At 34.5% G+C, this 9,901-nt stretch overlaps 1 protein-coding gene across 14 annotated transcripts in view; it reads right to left on the bottom strand.

Moving 5' to 3' along the window:
• Positions 1–9,901, bottom strand: part of LOC116852654 (protein O-mannosyl-transferase 2) — a 168,703-nt gene that overhangs the window by 107,079 nt on the left and 51,723 nt on the right. The gene's annotated exons all lie outside the window — the stretch shown is intronic.

The following is a 9,901-nucleotide window of genomic DNA, read 5'->3' as shown; positions in this document are numbered from 1 at the left end:
ATGATTTTGTTGGTGAAAAATTCGCCTCAAGAGAAGCTTGTGAAAATCGACTGTCCCAGTTTTTTGCCAATAGGGACAAGGGTTTCTATGAGAGAGCCATAATAGAATTACCTTTAAAATGGCAACAAGTTATCGAACAAAATGGTGTATATTTGACCTAAATCGGATCATTCTAACTATGCTAAATAAAGCCTTCAATTTCATGCAAAAATAATGGATTTCTTTTTACTACACCTTATATTTAGAATAAAGATTTTCATACTTTTCCTCTCTTTCTGTATATATACATATATATACATATATATACATATATATATATATATATATATATATATATATATATATATATATATATATATATGTATGTGCATATATATACACACACTGTGGGCCATTTTACGGCACCCACCCAAATTTCTCGATAGGTAAGCCAGATATAGAAAAATAGTTAAGACAAAACTTGTTCAGGACAATGGAGGTCATCTTTTCAATAAATGAATTTGACCTTGAGGTCAAATTTCGAGGTCATAGTGATTTTTTTAAATGGGACCGCCTACTTTTGACACCGGATTCGAAGAGAGCGGGAAATTTTATATAAGAAATGATATTTTAAAATTTTTTATTTTGACTTTCAGAAGGTCAAATCAAGGTTTTAAAAGCGCTCAAAAGCTGTCTGTTTAAATGTGATTATCTTACTTTTAGCATTACTCAGAAACAACGATGTGGACGTAGTAAGTTCTGTTTCCTTTGGCGTGCTTGTTTACCGTGAGTCCCCTTGCCTCTCACGTTTGGGGTGCTTGTTTACCGTGAGTCCCCTTACCTCTCACGTTTGAGGTGCTTGTTTACCGTATGTCCCCTTGCCTCTTACGTTTGGGGTGCTTGTTTACTGTAAGTCCCCTTGCCTCTCACGTTTGGGGTACTTGTTTACCGTGGAAAACCGTATTTGTCGAGGTTGCGCAGCGATTCCAAGAGAAACTTTGCTAAGAACAGTACAACATTTTCAGAGGCGATTAAATTTGTGCTTTGAAGGCGATGGAGGCAACTTCGAACATTTTCTTCGTGGTTGATTATATAATTGTTAAATAGTGAGAGGCAAGAGGACTCACGGTAAACAAGCACCCCAAACGTGAGAGGCAAGGGGACTCACGGTAAACAAGCATCCCAAACGTGAGAGGTAAGTGAACTCACGATAATCAAGCACCTCAAAGGAAACAGAACTTACTACGTCCACATCGTTGTTTCTGAGTAATGCTAAAAGTAAGATAATCGCATTTAAACAGACAGCTTCTGAGCGCTTTTAAAACCTTGATTTGATCTTCTGAAGGTCAAAATAAAAAATTTTAAAATATCATTTCTGACGTAAAATTTCCTGCTCTCTTCGAATCCGGTGTCAGAAGTAGGCGGTCCCATTTAAAAAAATCACTATGACTTCCAAATGACCTTGAAATTTGACCTCAAAGTCAAATTCATTTATTGAGAAAAATTACCCCCATTGTCCTGAACAAGTTTTGTCTTAACTATTTTTCTATATCTGGCTTACCTATGGGGAAATTTGGGTGTGTCCCGTAAAATGGCCCACCGTGTGTGTATATATATATATATATATATATATATATTATATAAAGTATATACAGGGTGTCCTAAACCTCCACGATGACTCTTGGTGAGAACGTAGAACGGATTGAATTGAGCAAGAAAGTCCTGTGCCGTTTTGCGATATTCACAATAGTTTTTGAGAAATTATTTATTTTGTCTTAACAAATCAGTGTACAGAAAGTGGCAGCGGAAAGAAAGATGCTTTCGGCCGACGTGCAACCGTGACACTCACGAATCGCATCTCACCGCATCCCCCCGTCTATGGTTACGAGCAATAGCGAGGCGTGATACACTGCCACATGTGTATGACATATCCGTGTGCCGAATCGACACCGAATCGAAGCGTGTCGCCGCTTCGGCTGCGTATGTAGAGGTGACACAACGAGCGGCGTGTAACACAAAATCGTGTGCTCAAAGATAATTATCTTTCGTTTTTTCGACGTCGTGGTAGAAAAGTGAGAGCGCGATTTAGAAGATTATTTTATGAGACAGTTTAAAGTCACATTAAAACCGTAATGTGTTCCTGTGATTAAAAAAAGTAGAAAGAAAGAAAGCGATAGAAACTGAAAGGATTTGCAGAGAATCTAACTGTTCTTTATCGTAATTATTTCTTTATCGTATCCTTTACATGTATCGAATCCGCAAGGAATGAAATCGTTTTCTATCGTGCTCTGTTAGGAAGGTATTAAATCGTTACTATGATAGAATTCTTAGAGACTTGTCGTGTCCTATCGTTTTGTTGGAATTTATCATGAAAAAAATCACTGGAAATCTGTCATAATTTGTGATATATTAACGATGGGAGAAACTCAAAGTTCTTTATCGTATAAAGAACTTCGAGAAAGAACTTTGATTAAGAAACCTATCGTTCTCGTTTGTATACAAACAATATTTGACTTGTACGTATAATTACGATAGAAGGCGTGCATCATAATCTATCGTCAAATGGTTACGCCAAGAATGGGTGTTTTTCTATCATCTTCTTACAAAGAGCATAACATGCTTTGGCTAAGTACATTCGTCAACAAAATTATCATATAGGTAAATTCATGTCAAAATTTAGCACAATTTTAAATGGACATAATACTACCAAACATTATGGTATTTAATTTTTTTATTAAAGAGTGAAGTCTGTACTTTCTTTCAAGGAGCACTAGTCAGATTTTGAATTTATTCTCTTCTGACGGTAACAGAATAAAAATGCATAAGTAACTTTCATATGTCGTACAACATCGCGGGAGAAAGTTGTACACTTCTCCTTTTTATTTGCAAGAAAATATCGATATCTTACGATGGTTATCGTAAGATTTGTGAAAAGAATTCATTCCACTCAATAGAGTGCCTGAAATTAAGCGATTTAAAAATATGCATAGGTAACATTGATATGTCACAACTCCGCGAAAAAAAATCGAAAACAAATCTGTTTTCTTTTCTTTTATATTTCAAGAGAAAGTCTATACTTTACGATAGTTATCATGAAATTTACGAAAAAAGTTTATTCCACCGCGTACAGACTACGGGAAGGGAAGAGAATAAATTCAAAATACGACAAATGCTTTTTAAAGTACAGATTTCATTCTTTAAAAGAAAAGAATAAAGATTTCAAATACGATAATGTTTCGCGGTATTTAAAATTGTGCTAAATTTCGACATAAATTTACCAATACGATAATTATGTTGACGAATGTACTTAGCCAAAGCGTGTTACGCTTTTTGTAAGAAGACAATAGAAAAACACCCATTTTTGGCGTAATCACTTGATGATAGATTATGATGCATGTTTTATATCGTAATTATACATACAAGTCAAATATCATTCGTACACAATCGAGAACGATCGGTTTTCTTTATACGATAAAGAACTTTGAGTTTCTCCCATCGTTAATAAACCACAAATTATGACAGATTTCCAGTGATTTTTTCATGATAAATTCCAACAAAACGATAGGACACGACAAGTCTGTAAGAATTCTACTATAGTAACAATTAAATATTCTCTTAACAGGGCACTCTTAACAGAAAACGATTTCATTCCTTGCGGATTCGATACATGCAAAGAATACGATAGAGAACAGTTAGATTCTCTGCAAATCCTTTCAGTTCCTATCACTTTCTTTCTTTCTATTTTTTTTTAATCACAGGAACACATTACGGTTTTAATGTGACCTTAAACTGTCTCATAAAATAATCTTCTAAATGTAATCGCGCGTTGTCACTTTTCTACCACGACGTCGAGAAAACGAAAGATAATTATCTTTCAGCACACGATTTTATGTTACACACCGCTCGCTGTGTCACCTTTACATACGCAGCCGATGCGGCGACACGCTTCGATTCGGCGTCGATTCGGCACACGGATATATCATGCACATGTGTCAATATATCACGCCTCGCTATGTCTCGTAGCTATGGGCGAAGGGATGCGGCGAGATGCGATTCACGAATGTCACGGTCGTACGTCGGCCGAAGGCATTTTTCTTTCCGCTGCCGCTTTCTGTACGCTAATTTGACAAAATAATTAATTTCTCAAAAACTATTGCGAATATCGCAAAACGGCACAGGACTTACTTGTTCACCTTAACCCGTTCTACGTTCTCACCAAGGGTCATCATGGACGTTCGGGACACCCTGTATATAAAAAATATTTATAAAATATTTATGTAATATTAAAAAAAAAATAATTTGAAATAAATATTTATCATTAATATTGTGTGCTGTCTGGGTTAACACTTTAAATCTTTACAGTACTTTGCATAAATATTTCATGACTTAGCAAAGTACTACATATTAATACTTAAATATTGACAATGCTCTTCGTAAGTTTTATCACTGAACGAAGTATTACATATCAATATTTAAGTATTGAAATTAATTATAAGGTAGTATTTGTAACACTAAACTCTGAAATACTTGAGCACTAAAAGCTGTATTTGAATCACAGAATATTACTAAACACTGTACTTTTAATACTGAAAATAAATCAATGATGAATCAATGATTAAATAATAATTAATCAATGATTCTCAGTATAATATTTCTCTAAGGGTAATGTGCAACGGGTATTAGATATAAAAGTGTGAAAAATACAAGTAACGCAAATAAACCTCATGGTAGAAAATATAGTATATAAAGTGTTATTCCCATTGATGCGCAGTAACCTGAAAGTAAAGTGAAGCAGACCACCAATCACATTCACAAGGGGAGGACCAGGTGACTCACCCTGGGATTTCGACTCCAATTTTTTTAATTATTCTGGAGATGAAAAAAAGATACGTGTTCCGGCGTTTGATTGAATAGGCCTTAGTTTCGGAGTAATAAATTTGTGAAAATTGGCCATATCCGAAGCACATCGCGGCGTGCCATATGAGCCTTTCCGGTAACTGTACTTCCAACCAGTGCAGTTGACTTAAACTATTTAATTTAATATCACATTCTAAACATTAATTTAAATTTAATTTTAAGGGAATTTTAATTCAAGTAATAATATTTGAAATAATAAATAAGTAATAATAATAATATATAAGTTATTTGTAATGGATAACATATAAAGGTAACATATCTAAATATCATCAAAATAAATAAAAATAAATAAAAACACTTATTAAAAAAAAAATTATTGCTCATCTCCGGGAGCAAACTTGGATCTTATTCTATTTCAAAAATTTGCATACTATATCAATATCATCAAAATAAATAAAAATAAATAAAAACACTTATTAAAAAAAAAATTATTGCTCATCTCCGGGAGCAAACTTGGATCTTATTCTATTTCAAAAATTTGCATACTATATCAATATACTATATCAATAATTCGTAAGATCCAAGTTTGCTCCCGGAGGTGAGCAATAATTTTTTTTTTAATGAGTGTTTTTATTTATTTTTATTTATTTTGATGATATTGATATAGTATGCAAATTTTTGAAATAGAAAATTTAATTTAATATCACATTCTAAACATTAATTTAAATTTAATTTTAAGGGAATTTTAATTCAAGTAATAATATTTGAAATAATAAATAAGTAATAATAATAATATATAAGTTATTTGTAATGGATAACATATAAAGGTAACATATCTAAATATCATCAAAATAAATAAAAATAAATAAAAACACTTATTAAAAAAAAAATTATTGCTCATCTCCGGGAGCAAACTTGGATCTTATTCTATTTCAAAAATTTGCATACTATATCAATATACTATATCAATAATTCGTAAGATCCAAGTTTGCTCCCGGAGGTGAGCAATAATTTTTTTTTTAATGAGTGTTTTTATTTATTTTTATTTATTTTGATGATATTGATATAGTATGCAAATTTTTGAAATAGAAAATTTAATTTAATATCACATTCTAAACATTAATTTAAATTTAATTTTAAGGGAATTTTAATTCAAATAATAATATTTGAAATAATAAATAAGTAATAACAATAATATGTAAGTTATTTGTAATGGATAACATATAAAGGCAACGTATCTAAATATCATCAAAATAAATAAAAATAAATAAAAACACTTATTAAAATAAAAAAAATTATTGCTCACCTCCGGGAGCGAACTTGGATCTTACGAATTATGAAGCAAGCACCTAACTCACGAAGTTAACTGCACTGGTTGGAAGTACAGTTACCGAGAAGACTCATACGACGCGCCGCGGTGCGCTTCGGATATGGCCAATTTTCACAAATTTATTACTCCGAAACTAAGACCTATTTAATCAAACGCCGGGACACGTATCTTTTTTTTCATCTCCAGAATAATTTAAAAAATTGGGATCAAAATCCCAGGATGAGTTACCTGGTCCTCCCTTTGTCATCCCATTACATGGAAATGCTATATGACTGGCGGCATGCTGCAAAATAGGCTGAATGTGATTTATTGACATTTTTTACACCGCAGTTTCGGAAACATCTCAACGTTAGCTATAAGGATATGTTATGAAAAATAGGAGATATCATTTAAAATTTTTATGTTGACCTTGATAATGCTTCTCAAGTAACGCGGCGCGTTTATTGTCGCCTCGCCGCGCATCGGCAGCGTCAAAGCGTCAAAACGCCGTCGCGGCGGTCAGCGCGAGCCGCGTTCCGCTCTGCTTTGACGCACACAGCTCGTCGCGGAGGCCGCGATGGGTGTGACAAACACCAAACTTTACGCGGTTGTTACTAATAAACTAGACGCGTTATCGTAAAATGGAAGAGGACTTTTCTGATCCTCTCGCTTAGCTGTACGTTTTTTAATACTGAAAATAAATAATTAATCAATGATTCTCAATATGATATTTCTGTAAGGGTAGTGTGCAATGGGTATTAGGTGTAAAAGCGTGAAAAATACAAGTAACGCAAATAAACCTCATGGTAAAAAATATATAAAGTGTTATTTCCATGGATGCGCAGTAACCCGAAAGTAAAGTGGAGCAGACCTAAAGTGGAACTCCCTATGGAGTTGGTACAATTTTGAGACACCTTGTATATTAGGAGTGTACATTAATTTTAAGGGATTTTTTGGTAAAAATGCGGCTTTATTGTGAAAAAATGATTACAAATTGATCATTCAAAATATTATCCATCGCTGGCCACTACTTTTTCCCATCTTTCTGGTAATAGATGGATTCCACGTCGAAAGAACGATTGAGGCTATCCACGAATCGATCCATTTTTTGGTATCATCGTAAGAATGGAAGCGCTGCTCAGACAGGCCATGAGTCATCGATCGAAATAGGTGATAATCGGAAGGAGCAATATCTGGAGAATATGGCGGATGTGGTAGGACATCCCAGTTAAGTGTTGCTAACGTTTCCTTAACCGGTTTCGCAACATGTGGCCGAACGTTGTCGTGCTGGAAAATCACTTTGTTGTGTCTTTTCGCGTAATTTGGCCGTTTTTGCTTCAATGCTCGGCTCAATTGCATTAATTGTTGTTGTTAGCGTTCCCTAGTGATGGTTTCGTTAGGTTGGAGCAGTTCATAATACACTATTCCCAGGTAATCCCACCAAATACAGAGCATGAGCTTGGCGCCATGAATATTCAGCTTTGCCATCGATATTGATGGTTAACCTGGCCTGCACAATGATTTTTTGTGCTTCGGATTATCGTAGCGTACCCATTTTTCATCACCCATCACGATACGATGCAAAAACTTTTTCTTCTGTGTCTTTGAAGCAACAATTCACAGGTCATTTTGCGTCTTTCGACGTCCCTCGGCTTCAACTCGTACGATACTCAATTTCCTTGCATTTGAATCATTCCAATGGCCTTCATTCTGGAAACCGTTGATCGATCAACATTTAATGATTCTGCAAGTTCTTCTTGCGTTTGATTCGGGTCTTGATCGAGTAAAGCTTCCACTTCCTCATCTTCAAACTTTTTCGGCTGGCCTGGACGTTCCTTGTCTTTCGTGTCAAAATCACCTTTTTTATAGCGTCGAAACCAGTACTCACATGTTGAAATCGATGGAGTATAATCACCATAAGCTTCCGACAGCATTCGTTGACTTTCAGCAGCACTTTTCTTCAAATGGAAGCAAAAAAGCAAAGCTTCCCGCAAATTGCATTTTGTTGGCACAAAATTCGACATATTCAATGCTCAAAAAAACAATGTTATTTACACTTCGGCAAAATGACACATATTGAAAACTAAAGCCACATGATGGTGCTTTGACATGAAGGTAGCAACAATATGGTCTGATGCGATATAATAGTAGTTACGCCATCTCTTGAAAATCCTTTAAAATTAATGCACACTCCCAATATATGTATTACGGGTGTGCGTGGATGTGTGGGGGTTAAAAATAAATATACATACATATATAAGATTGCCAAATAAAAAATTATTTTTTAAATTCGTGCACGGTGTGTTTGTTATTGACAAATTGTTGTAAATAAATAAAAATTACTTATCGTTTACATTTTGTCGACAAAAACATGCAATTTAGGAACTTCAACGATTGAAAGCAAATACAAAGCAAATCGATGGAAAAGATTCCATTTCTGTTATTTTCATCACGTTGCCATTAAAATGCTATTGACGTAAGGACAAGCCATCAGTTCTTGTCATCATGTTGTTTGCAACCTCCCGTACTATCGTTGCTGATCGTTTGCTCTTAAAAATTTCATGAACTGATTACATACTACTGTGTCCAAAAAGTAAGGTGACATTGCATTTATTTCGAAAATTCTTTATTTATTCTTGCAAATCAATTTCGTCCCCTTCAAAGTAATCCCCCCCTGATATAATACACTTATTCCAACGGATTTTCCAATCTTCGAAACAGTTGTAATAATCGATTTCAGGAATGGCCTTTAGCTCCTTCTTCGCAGCGGCTTGAATCTCTTCTATCGACTCGAAACGGTGTCCCCGGAGCCAGAAGTCGCATGGAGCCAAATCAGGTGAATACGGTGGTTGTGGAACGATATTAGTCGAGTTTTTGGCTAAAAAATCACGAATAATCAGCGCAGTGTGTGACGGTGCATTATCGTCACACAGTTAGCCGCTGCGAAGAAGGAGCTAAAGGCCATTCCTGAAATCGATTATTACAACTGTTTCGAAGATTGGAAAATCCGTTGGAATAAGTGTATTATATCAGGGGGGGATTACTTTGAAGGGGACGAAATTGATTTGCAAGAATAAATAAAGAATTTTCGAAATAAATGCAATGTCACCTTACTTTTTGGACACAGTAGTATATTACTACTTATGTTGCTGAATTTGGTAGCACATTGCTTACGATGATGGCAACCAAATATCAACCATTCAGCAGAACATGCAGTACATTCGTTTGCTTGATATGCTAAATCACGCTTGGTTATCTTGGTTTACCATATTTCAATAGATAGGTTTGGTTAGAATTAGTTTTTTGGGGAGGGAGTGCGGGAGGTTCCGTCCTTCCCCCGCGCAAATACGTGCATTATGCGTATTCATATATGCACATTAATTTATGCAGGGTCGCAAAATTACATGATATCAATGAAATTTTTTTATTAATAACTTTTTAATAAACAATGAGCGACGGTTAAAACCTTTTGAAAGTTACTCAGGACCCACACAGCAGAGGTGTTCAAAATATATCATAGGGATATCTTAAAGATATATTTGGGATATGTGATATCTTCAAGATATTCTTATGATATATTTAGAACATTCCTGATGTGTGGAGAGAGTGAGCTCTATAAAATATGTCAAGGTCATCGGAGGATCTTCCCCTAAAGTGAATAATTACCTTTTTTTATTGTCTTGTCTACTTGTTTGATATATATATATATATATATATATATATATATATATATATATATATATATATATATATATA

The sequence above is a fragment of the Odontomachus brunneus genome, unplaced genomic scaffold (assembly GCF_010583005.1).
Source record: "Odontomachus brunneus isolate Ranch 3 - 2012 unplaced genomic scaffold, Obru_v1 Obru_scaffold_244, whole genome shotgun sequence".
NCBI lineage: Eukaryota > Metazoa > Arthropoda > Insecta > Hymenoptera > Formicidae > Odontomachus > Odontomachus brunneus.
Note: the sequence above shows the minus strand (reverse complement) of the source record. Positions and strands in the feature narration are given on the sequence as shown.